Source organism: Phyllobates terribilis, unplaced genomic scaffold (assembly GCF_046119375.1).
Source record: "Phyllobates terribilis strain yellow unplaced genomic scaffold, ASM4611937v1 Scaffold_11__3_contigs__length_659146591, whole genome shotgun sequence".
In the NCBI taxonomy this organism is placed as follows: domain Eukaryota; kingdom Metazoa; phylum Chordata; class Amphibia; order Anura; family Dendrobatidae; genus Phyllobates; species Phyllobates terribilis.
This window is the reverse complement of record NW_027362771.1, coordinates 574,186,616-574,199,037: the sequence shown is the minus strand read 5'-3', so window position 1 is coordinate 574,199,037 and position 12,422 is coordinate 574,186,616. Positions and strand designations below refer to the sequence as shown.

The 12,422-nt window shown below is 46.8% G+C and overlaps 2 non-coding genes across 2 annotated transcripts; both read left to right on the top strand.

The window, feature by feature from the left end:
• The first annotated feature begins 622 nt into the window (after positions 1-622).
• TRNAK-UUU (transfer RNA lysine (anticodon UUU)) lies at positions 623-695 on the top strand. The gene has a single exon. It is a non-coding gene; the product is annotated as a tRNA-Lys (tRNA).
• A 4,513-nt stretch (positions 696-5,208) lies between these two features.
• Positions 5,209-5,348, top strand: LOC141168087 (U4 spliceosomal RNA). The gene has a single exon (XR_012251840.1). It is a non-coding gene; the product is annotated as a U4 spliceosomal RNA (small nuclear RNA).
• Positions 5,349-12,422: the final 7,074 nt, after the last annotated feature.

The following is a 12,422-nucleotide window of genomic DNA, read 5'->3' as shown; positions in this document are numbered from 1 at the left end:
ATGGTGGTTTTCAGTCACTATTTTTAGTTCTTATCACTATAAGTCCCTGCCTATCCCTGAAATCATTATAAGCCTCTGATAGCAGCCTCTCCCACCCACAATTGATTACAGCTCCCTGTATAGTGTCCTCTTCCACCGCTAGTTCATAATATATCCCTGATAGTGTCCACTCCCAGCCCCCAATCCGTTATAAGTCCCTTTGGGTATCCTCCCCAATGTCAATTCATTATAAGTCCCTGTATAGCATCTTCTCTAACCAACTAATTCATTAAAAGTCCATGATGACGTCCTCCTCCTTTTTCTCCCAATTCAATATAAGTCCCTGATAGCGTCCGTCCTCACTCTCCAGTTTATTATAAGTCCCTGATATCATCCAGTCCCATCCACAAGTCATTACAAGTCCCTGATGGCGTCCTCCCTCCAATTCAATCGTTGCCTCTTATGGGATCATCTCTGCATTGCTGGACAGGTCTGGAATACAGAAGAGACGGTTCCCTTCCAGGACGTAGAAACCAATGGACAGAACGTATAGTGGTGAGTGGTGATAGTCTGTAACCAGAAAGGAGGAGCAGATGGCCGATAATACAGGAGAAAGTCATTGTGTAAGTGATCATGTACAGAAGCCCGGATAGCTCAGTCGGTAGAGCATCAGACTTTTAATCTGAGGGTCCAGGGTTCAAGTCCCTGTTTGGGGGGAAGCTTTTAATAAAGTTTAATTAAAGAATATTCAAACAATATTTCATGGGACAGATACAGATTTGTGAACTCAGGCACAGTATGGAGGATAAGGTCACATGTACTTTTTGTTACATTGTCGCTTTAAGGAATGTATAAATAGTTGAAGAAGCCGACCGCAGAAATTGCTATTATGTGGTGATGGTATGGCGGTATTCAGTCACTATTTGGTGTGATATAGTTATACTATGGCTCTGTGCCCACTATGTGATTTTTAAGCTTTTCTGCAGCAGTAATTCCGCCGCAGAAATGCTTAAAAAACACTTGGTAGAAGGTCTGCCATGTTCCCCAATGATAATCCCCATGTGCTGTGCACATGCTGCGGAAATTCCGCTGCGGATTATCATTGCGGAAAAATCCACATCACTACCAATTATTTTGCGGAATTGTGGCGTTTCCGCCACCATTGACTTTCATTGGACCGCAAGACATCTGCATCACTGCATCTGTACATGCGGATTCCATGCGGTTCAATGTGCGGATGGTACCCGGGTTTGGAGAAGAGGAGACTCTCATCCAGACCCAGGTACCATAGTATCTGTAAAAAAAATAATAAAATAAAAAATATACATTATACTTACCTTCTGATGACCCCCGGAGTCCTTGTCCTGGCATGCCGGCAGCTCACGGTAGACTAAAAGGACCTGCGGTGACGTCATGGCAGGACAAGGACTCCGGGGGTCATCAGAAGGTAAGTATATATTTATTTTTACCATTCTTTTACGGGCACACTATATAAATCTACGCCGGCTGCATGGATTTATATAGTGTGACCAAGTTGTCAAGCACTTTCCAAGTGATGCTAAAATCGCTTGGAAATCAGGAAAAAATAAAAAGATTCATCCAGTCTATTCAGCGCTCCCAAACGACAGGCACCAGGTAGAAGTATTATAGATCTTCAGAAATTTACTTAGGATAAAAATCATCACAAAACGATACATAGAACAACGCGTTTCGGCTATATATTTATACAAAATAGCCTTCCTCAGGTGAGATATGGCAATATATATGTATAAATCTATAGCTGAAACGCGTTGTTCTATGTATCGTTTTGTGATGATTTTTATCCTAAGTAAATTTCTGAAGATCTATAATACTTCTACCTGGTGCCTGTCGTTTCGGAGCGCTGAATAGACTGGATGAATCTTTTTATTTTTTCCTGATCTTCATTCCACGGTCTCCTGGCTGAGAGATCCGTTGTCTCCAGACTATAGCTGCACATCAAGGAGACAAGGCATCTCAGTCAGACCTAATAGGTCGATACGCTATACCACAAGCTACATCAAAGGTGAGCAAATCAGCTTCTAAAAAAAAATATATAAAAAAGAGAGTTGTACTAAATTATCTGCACTTAGATCTGCGCCCGTGTTTTTTGTCTTTCCCCCTCTCCTAGACCCTATAGCCTTGGGGTCATAAACCTCTGACCAAAATCACCTGGAAAGCGCATGACAACCCGCATGAGGAAATGCATGTGAAGAACGCTCCACATCCGCATGTCCCTGGCAGGAAAAACACATGTACAATCCGCATGTACAATCCGCATGCAAAATCCGCCTATACAATCCGCCTGTACAATCCGCCTGTACAATCCGCATGCACAATCCGCATGTGCAATCCACATGCACAATCCGCATGCACAATCCGGATGTACAATCCGCATGCACAACCCGCACGTAGAATCCGCATGCACAATCCGTATGTACAATCCGCATGCACAATCCGCATGTACAATCCGCATGCACAATCCGCATGCACAATCCGCATGCACAATCCACATGTACAATCCGCATGCACAATCCGCATGCACAATCCGCATGCACAATCCGCATGTACAATCCACATGCACAATCCGCATGTACAATCCGCATGTACAATCCGCATGCACAATCCGCACGTATAATCCGCATGTACAATCCGCATGTACAATCCGCATGTACAATCCGCATGTGTTTTTTCTGCCAGGGAGATGCAGAAACGCTCAGGAAAAAATCCGGAGCATTCTGCATCATGGGCACATAGCCTTAGGCGGCATTCAGTCACTATTTGGTGTTATTATGTGGTGATGGTATGGCGGTATTCAGTCACTATTTGGTGTTATTATGTGGTCATGGTATGGCGGTATTCAGCCACTATCTGGTGTTATTATGTAGTGATTGTATGGCGGCATTCAGTCACTATTTGGTGTTATTATGTGGTCATGGTATGGCGGTATTCAGTCACTATCTGGTGTGATATAGTTATACTATGGCGGTATTCAGTCACTATCTGGTGTTATTATGTGGTGATGGTATGGCGGTATTCAGTCACTATTTAGTGTTATTATGTGGTGATGGTATGGCGGTATTCAGTCACTATCTGGTGTTATTATGTGGTGATGGTATGGCGGTATTCAGTCACTATTTAGTGCTATTATGTGGTGATGGTATGGCGGTATTCAGTCACTTTCTGGTGTTATGTGGTGATGGTATGGCGGTATTCAGTCACTATTTACTGTTATTATGTGGTGATGGTATGGCGGTATTCAGTCACTATCTGGTGTTGTTATGTGGTGATGGTATGGCGGTATTCAGTCACTATCTGGTGTTATTATGTGGTGATGATATGGCGGTATTCAGTTATTGAAGAGCAGTCAGATGGAGGATGAACCCCCTCCCCTCCCCCAGCCTGGGGGGCTTTTCTTTCTTCCATTACAGACTTAGGGGAGGGGCGTTATTAGCATATCCACTCCCAGAATCCTTTGCTCCCACAGCCCCCTAATGACTTTGTCTCTCCTCAGTGTAGACAGTAGTGATGGGTAAAATGCGATTTTTTGGTGAGCCGGCTCTTTTGGCTCCGAAAATGGCTCTTCATTTCCTATTACCTTTGGCTTTAAATTTGAAGCCAAATTCTGGTATGTTTTAACCCATGATTGTATACCTTTTAGTAAAAATCTACACATGTGCCAATTTATGACATAAAACAGAATAGTTTCCAGAATAACCAGATTTTATATTATTTGCTGTAAAAACTTTAACAAACACAAAATGAACATGCAAAATACCAACAAGATACTAATTATCAGTGCCACATTTTAAAGCTACCTTCACACTTGGCGAGTTCGCTGTGGGCTGTCTGCTGCAAACAGTCTGCAGCAAAACTGCAGTGTCAAATGTGGCATCTGCATCCAGGCGGATTTAGATAAGGAATTTGCTGCGGAATTCACCCGTCCATTGACTGCAATGAATTCCGCATCTCGGATATTCGGCACATATTCACATGCTGCTGCTGAAGCCAATTTCACACCTCATGTCAGATTCTGAATTTTTCCACGAAGTGAGAATGTGTTTTGGATAAAGACCATTGCCACTGTTGGCTTCTGTAAATGCCATGGAATTTCCACGCTGATGATCTGCATGGAAACTCCGCTGCAAATCCACAAAGTGTGAAGGCAGCCTAAAATTGTCTTTAGGGCCCATTGGATAGATAAACTAAGTGCCATAGCTTGGATGGACTGATTCAGTTTATTTCTTCTGTTATTATCTGTTTTGGAAAAGACTGTTTTTTTGGTGTCCCATCAAGGACCAATGTCTTTTGCCATCACTAATATAATGTCATTAAAGGGGTTGGATCACATGGGCATTAGTGCCATTAATTGAAGAGAACTTTTTAAAATAGGTATATTCTCCATATACTTATTTTAAAAATTCTGCTTCAATCCTGCTGGTATTCCATAAAAACCTATGTAACTGTTTACATGGGTTTCCATGGAAGTTGTCCTGTGCCGGAGCCCTATTCAGCAAAAGACACACAGGATGCGACCATGTTGTCGGCCAGCGCTCGCTGACTGACCGCATGGACCATGCAGCACCCGAGCCTGCGATCCAGTGATGCTCAATCCAGCGATGGTATGTTTGCAGAGGAGATCCTTATCTGCCCTGCCCATATGCATCGCTGGATCATTTGTTCTCTTCCATTCAAGTGAATGGGAGAGAACAAGGGACGCACATTTACATCCGCTGTTTCTCCCTCGCTCAGCGAGGATTTACAAGCTGGCGGTAAATAACTATAATCAGGCTAAATCCAGATGTCAGTGTTCCTTTAATAAAGTGCCTGACTGCTGCTTGCTTGTCACAGATTGGAGGTGGGCGGGGCTGTGAGTCAGTGCTATGTGCGGCAGCAGGAGGAGCAGGCATTCTCAGTCTCCTGGATAAGATCAGAGTGACTACTGCCGGGAGGGAGGGGCCAGAGGGGGGAGGGGCGGGGTCAGAGGGGGAGGGGCGGGGCCAGAGGGGGAGGGGCGGGGCCAGAGGGGACTGACTGTGGAACGTGAACTGGCAAAGAGCCATTTAAATTTCAATTGACTCCCTGCCAGGAGCCGACTCATATGATTCACTATAAAGAGCCGGCTCTTAGAGCCGGCTCGTTCAGGAGCTACCCATCACTAGTAGACAGAGCCCCAGATCCGGAGGCCGCAGCTCCTCACAGATGGCCTCCAGCTTTGCGCAGTGGCAGTATCATAGCCCATGAGGTTTATCCGAGGCGTGATTATTGCTAGTTGAAAACTTTTCCCAATACCCCGCCATGAGGGCTCGTAATACAGTCAGCATGGCAATTTTTGACTGTCTCCCAGGAGACTGAATAATGGTGTTAGTATTAGAAGAAGTGCTAAAGGGAGATAATTACGTGTATACAGTTGTATTGGAGCCGTATGTTACATGTGGGGCTGAGAATTATAAGTAACATTTCACTTCCCTGAGGACAAGAGAATCAGCAAAGAAACGTGCGGGATCAATTACAGGATTACTATCTAGTCAGCTGCTTCCCCGGAGATTTCTCCATATAGTCATGTTATCAATGGATCTAGATCCGGACTCATTACTGACCACTTCAGAACTCTCCAACGCTTTGTTTCCATCCATTTCTGGGGGCTTCTTGAAGTATGTTTGGGATCATTGTCCTGCTGGAAGACCCATGACCTAGGATGCAATCCCGGCTTTCTGACACCGGGCAATACATTGTGACCCAAAATCCTCAGATTCCATAATACCTTGCACACAATAAATCATCCAGTTCCAGAGGCAGCAAAACAACCCCAAAACATCTTTGAACCTCCACCATATTTGACTCTAAGTACTGTGTTGATTTCTTTGTACGTCTCATTCTGTTTTTCGTAAACAGTAGAATTATGTGCTTTACCAAAAAGCTCTATCTTGGTCTCATCCATAAAATGCTTTCCCAGAAGGATTTTGGCTTACTCGCGTACTATTTGGTCTAGCTTTTTTATGTCTCTAGGTCAGCAGGGGAGTCCTCCTGGATCTCCCACCATAGCGTTTCATTTCATTCAAATGTCGGTGGATAGCTCGCGCTGACACTGATACACCCTCAGCTTGCAGGACAGCTTTTATTTTTATTTGGAACCTGATTGGGGCTCCTTTTCCCAGGACTATCCTGCGTTGCAACCTTTCAACAATTTTTCTCTGCCGTACACATTCAGGGAGATTAGCTACAGTGCTATAGGTTGTAAACTTCTTGATTATGTTGTGCACCGTGGACAAAGGAACATCAAGATCTCTGAAGATGGACTTGTAACTAGTGTTGAGCCACCCCCGTAGTGTTCGGTTCGGTTCGTCGAACACCCGTGTGTTCGCCGAACTGTTCGTCGAACTGTTCGTCGAACATCTTCGAACACCGTTAAAACCAATGGCAGGCAAACAAAAACACATAGAAAACACCTTCAAAGGTGTCCAAAAGCTGACAAACTGCTCAGAAGACACAACTAACACATGGAAAAGTGACAAGTACATATAGTCATGCGAAAAGAAAAGAGGTGGAGGAGTAAAAGGAGGGGGAGACACAGATATAGGCATGTCATGCCCTTCTAAAATCCAAAAAGTGAGAAGCCGAGACGGCCAGTCCGCTCCTGCCCGTGCCACCTCCGTGTCGCCGGGTTTGTGCCAGAGCCGCGGTGAACCCTGACGGCCAGCCCCCCTCTCCCAATACTGGTGCCTGTCCGCTGGTGGGTCGAGAGAGCCCCCCTGTGGTGGAGGCAGCTCTAAGCTTTTTAATTTAAATTGTCCCTCTAATTTGAATGAATACACTTTAAATCCATTTACAAGGATCTATTGGAGGGCAAGTCTCATGCCAGCAGCCGCGTAATTCCAGCTCCAGTAGCGTCCACTAAAGCTGCTGCAGTTAAAAAGCTTTTATAAGGATCGAGCTCGGCTGTCCACCGCAAGGCATCCTACTGCCAGTCCCAGCCCCTATGCCTTGGGGTGCCTCCTGATGCTCTTCACTGAGTATCCCGTGGTCCCGAAGCATTTCCTTTGAAAAAATTAAGTGTCCAAACTACAGGTGGTGTAGCTTGCTTAACAGCCGGGATAATCCGCTGACTAGCAGACACTGCTACTAGGCACAAAGTATTTCCTGGGCTAGATGCAGTTAAAAATTTGTAAGTAGATACTCTCGTTGGATGCTGAGAAAGCATTCCATAGAGTCTCCTGGCACGCCATATATGATTCTCTTAAAAAGCTTGGGGTAGGGGTCTAGGGGACCCTTTTATAGCCAAAATCACGGCCCTGTATCACAATACGTCACCTAGGCTGAAGATAAATGGAACTGTAGCACCGAGGGCTCGGTTGCTACAGACGTATTGCACCTCACCCAGAGGTGTGATATCTCACTCTCAGATAAGGATGGAGTGTGGATCAGGACCCGACACCTGCATGCATTACACCACATTGCCGTGGGGCAGGGCGACCAATATGCCCCTGAGATGGGCACGACAGTCCCTGTCCCTGGCTGTAGTGGGGGGAGGGAACACCGAGGAAGGGGAACCCTGCAGTGCAGGAGCAGGGAGGAAGCAGTTCCTGGGTGCATTGAGAAGGGAGTATAAAAGGTGGGCACCATCTTAGTTCAGTGCAGAGAAGTCTGAGCAGAAGTGGCAGGGAGCAGGGGCTCTGCATGAGCTCTGCTCCGGAGGCGGGCCTAGTAACAGAGGCCCAGGCCTGCAAGAGGGAGAAGGAAGGAAGAGGAGCGGAGAAGGCTCCAGGAACGAGGAATGAAGGGATCCCAGGGGTGCGGACGGGCGAGTCGCCACCGCACGCCCGAATCCACCTGCGTGGAGGGGTCAGGCCAAAGGGGGAGACCGGTCCCCGAACTAGTGGAGGCAGGAAACGACCCTCAGCTAGAAACCGGAGGCTCTGACATTTTATGTGGCGCAGCCCCTTGCTCCACCCGCTAGGAAGGCACCACATAGGGTCAGGGAAACTGGCGCCAAGTTTACCAAGAGGAGGCCCGAGGCAGCCGGACAGAAGTGTTGGTAAGAAAGGCCAGACAAAGGACACACAAAGGGGCTCCTGTGAAGCGCTCCAAAGTTATCTGGGAGTTGTCTGAGCCCCTCACCTGGTGAGCACAGTACGACGTGGGCAGCCGTTACCTGCAGACGTGGTCTGGATAATAAGAACTGTGAGTAAAGGCCCTGAACTGCATCACTGACTCCGTGTCGTTACTGCTGCTGCCCTGCACCATCACCCCCATCCTCCGCATACACTGCCCTGAGGCTATACTCCTCCCGTGGGGAGTTATGCTACGCTCTGCTGCACCCACAACACCAGCCTTAGCGGTCTGCCCTGTAGCGGCGGTTCACTCTGACCGCAATCCACGGGTGGCGTAGTCGGACATTTAAACATCAAAACCACATAAATAGTTCCGCCACTGGTTTGACCGCCCTGAGCCACGGAACCGGATCGCCGCCACGAAGACTACAACCACCAGCATCCACCAAAAAGGGTCCGGCTCTGGGTGTCCCAAGGCCCAGGGGGTGCGTCAGAACATTTTCATCACCTTTCACAATCACCAATGGGACAAGGCAGGGATGTCCTCTGTCCCCTCTCTTATACATCCTAGTGACGGAGCACCTGCTCTCATCAATTCGCCATAACCCCAATATTAGGTGGATTGAGGTGGGAGGCACCGAGTACAAGTGCTCTCTATTTGCTGATGATGTCCTAGTATATATCACTCAATCACATATATCCATCCCTGCTGTTATGGCTGAAATAGATCACTTTGTTACATGGTAAAATTTTAAAATCAATGCAGCGAAGTCTGAGGCCCTCGATGTCTCCCTCCCTAAATCCATATAGGATTCCATCCAGTCCAACTTTCCCTTTGCCTGGCCCTCACAGGGTATCAAATACTTAGGAATTCCTATTCATAGAGACCTCTCCCATCTATGTTATCTTAATTTTGGGCCCTTTATTGAACAATTCCATACAGACCACGGTTGGCAAGTTAGAACTGTAAGATTCACTACGTGAACCACTGGTGTTTTGTGGAAAAGCACATGTACACTGCGTTCCAAATTATTATGCAAAAAGTGTTTAGGAGTGATAAGGGAAGAATTTGTTTGTTTGTCAGTTAAACTCATTGATGGTGATGTGTGTCAGGGCTCTTTATATCACTGTAAGCAATTGCAGACACCTGTGCTAATTAGTTTGGCAGGTGTGTCCAATGAAAGGCAAGACTACTTAAGAAGGCTCTCTCACATTATTAAGCAGCCTACATTTTCTGCCAAAATGGGAAAGAAAAAGGATGTGTCGGCTGCTGAGAAGCAACAAATTGTGGAGTGTTTAGGCCAAGGCATGACTACAATCAACATTGTGCGATGATCAGGATGAAGTGTCTTGGCAATCAAGAAGTATGTAGCTGATTCACAGTACACACGTGTGCGTGCTGATAAGGGCAAATTGAGGACTCTTTCCTACAGGCAATTACGTCAGGTTGAAAGAGCAGCGGCAAAAAAGCCTTGTCATAGCAGCAGACAAGTTTTTGAAGCTGCTTGTGCCTCCAACGTCCCCCGAACAACAAGATGCAGGGTCCTTCAGAGGTTTGCAGCTGTGCATGCGCCATCCTGTCGACCTCCTCTATCCACTTCACACAAGCAGAAACGGCTCCAGTGGGCCAAACATTACATGAAGACTGATTTCAAAACTGTTTTGTTCACGGATGAGTGCCGTGCAGCGCTCGATGGTCCAGATGAATGGAGTGGAGGATGGCTGGTTGATGGACACCCCACGCAAACACGGCTACAGCGCCAACAAGGAGGAGGTGGAGTAATGTTTTGGGCTGGAATCATGGGGAGAGAGATTGTCGGCCCCTTTAGGATCCCTGAAGGCGCTAAAGATGAACTCCATAATGTATGTGGATTTTCTCAAACAGCACTTCCTGCCATGGTTCAAGAAGAAGAACCGTGTATTTCACAGCAAGATCATTTTTCTGCATGATAATGCACCATCTCATGCTGCACATAAAACATCTGCATCTCTGGCTGATATGGGCATAAAAGGGGACAAACTTATGGTGTGACCCCCATGCTCCCCTGACCTCTACCCCATTCAGAACCTTTGGAGCATCATTAAAAGGAGTGTCTATGATGGCGGGAGGCAGTTCACATCTAAGCAACAGCTCTGGGAGGGTATTCTGTCCTCATGCAAAACAATTGAAGCAGAAACCATCCAAAACCTGACAAATTCAATGGACGAGAGAGTTCAGAAGCTCCTTTCGAACAAGGGGTCCTATGTGAAAATGTAACATCACCTAGAATAAAGTTTTGAGTTGAAAACTGTTTGATTTCAGTTTCTAACAACCTGCTAATGCTTATAATTTCAAAAATGACCATTTTTTTGGTCTTTATTAAAATGAAAAGGTTGATCGAAAAGTTTGGGGGATCTAAGAGTGTGGCAACCCAGTAGTCATGATTACTTCGAATTCTGACAATATGAGGGTCATGCTGCAGGTAGTGCAGCAAGAAGGCACTTATGTGTCTTGCGCATCTCGGAGCCCCAAAATTATTTTCCGGGCTAGATGCAGCTAAAAATTATTTTTAATTTTAAATCTGGTGAAGCTTATTATAGATGGCCTAATAGGATCAGTGCTGCACACTGCTACAAAGCCCAAATTATTTTCCAGTCAAGATACAGATAAACATGATTAGTAATTTGAAAGCTTAAAACGGTTGGTAGGGTGATTTTAACCAATCATCAAGCTTTTACTCTCCCCAGGATGACACAGGGGTAGAAAAGTCGTTTCGGATCCATGATTTGTTCATCTTTATGAACGTGAGTCTGTCTACATTATCAGTGGAGAGCCGCGTGCGCTTATCTGTCAGCACACCACCAGCAGCGCTGAACACACGTTCAGACAGAACGCTGGCTGCGGGGCATGACAAGATCTCCAAGGCGTAAGTGGCTAGCTCCGGCCATTTATCCAGATTGGAAGCCCAAAAAGAGCAAGGGTCCAGTGACACAGTCGTGGCTTCAATGTTTACTTGGAGATACTCCTGTACCATCGTCTCTAGGCGTTGACTATGTGTCAGACTTCTTGTCTCCTGTGGCCTTGCAAAGGATGGGCTAAAAAAGTGGTGAAATGATTCCGCAAAATTGATGTTACCAGCAGATACTGTGGTTCTGTTACGGTTTGAGTGCTGAACACTTGACGGTCCCACGGTTGGCAAGTTGGAACTGTGAGATTCACTACGTGCACCACTGGTATTTTGTGGAAAAGCACATGTAAGATTCTGCAACAGTCTCTGCTGATACTCCTGCATGCGTGCATCCCTTTCTATGGCAGGAATAATTTCTGCAAATTTACTTTTGTACCGGGGATCTAACAGTGTGGCAACCCAGTAGTCAGGATTATTTCTAATTCTCACAATTCGAGGGTCATGTTGCAGGTAGTGCAGCAAGAAGGCACTCATGTGTGTTGCGCATCCAGGAGCACCAAGTCCCTGTTGTGTTGGTGGCGAGGTAACAATCATGCTTCCTTCCTCTGTCCTCTCCCCCCAACCTCGCACAACAGAAATGTGATCAAGGTCTCATCTGATGAGTCTTCCATCAGTTCGTCCTCCACTTCTTCCTGGGCTCCTGCACCTTCCTCACTAGTTTGGCTGCTACCATGCGCCCTGGTAAAATCATCTCCCCCACCCTCACATGCCTGCCGCCTTGGTGCTGCCGACCGTCTGGACCTTGCAGATGTTAGCCCTTCCGCATACAACTCCTCCTCCTCTACTTCCTCCACCTCCTCTTGTCGCACCACCTGACTCCGAATTCTGTTTAACATGTGCTCCAGCATGTAAATCACCGGAATAGTCATGCTGATAATGGCATCGTCAGCACTAAACATCTTCGTCGCCATTTCAAAACTGTGCAGAAGGGTGCATAGGTCCCTGATCTGAGACCACTCCTCCAGCGTGATTTGCCCCACCTCTGAATCTCGTTGGCCCAGGCTATACGTCAGAACGTATTGCACCAGGGCTTGTCGGTGCTGCCACAGTCGCTGCAACATGTGCAGAGTTGAATTCCACCGGGTAGGCACATCGCATTTTAGCCGGTGAAGTGGCAGGCCCAACGACTTCTGTAGAGATGTAAGTCGCTGAGCTGCGGGATGCGAACGGCGGAAGTGAGCACACAGCGACCGTGCCCTCTGCAGAAGGCCATCTAGTCTGGGATAGTGGGCTAAAAATTGCTGGACAACCAGGTTCAACACGTGAGCCATACAAGGCACGTGTGTGACATTGCCCCGGCGAAGGGCCGCACCCAGGTTTGCAGCATTGTCGCACACGGCCTTCCCTGGTTTCAGGTCCAGTGGAGACAACCATTCATGAAATTGGTTCTCCAGAGCTGACCACAACTCCTCAGCTGTGTGACTCA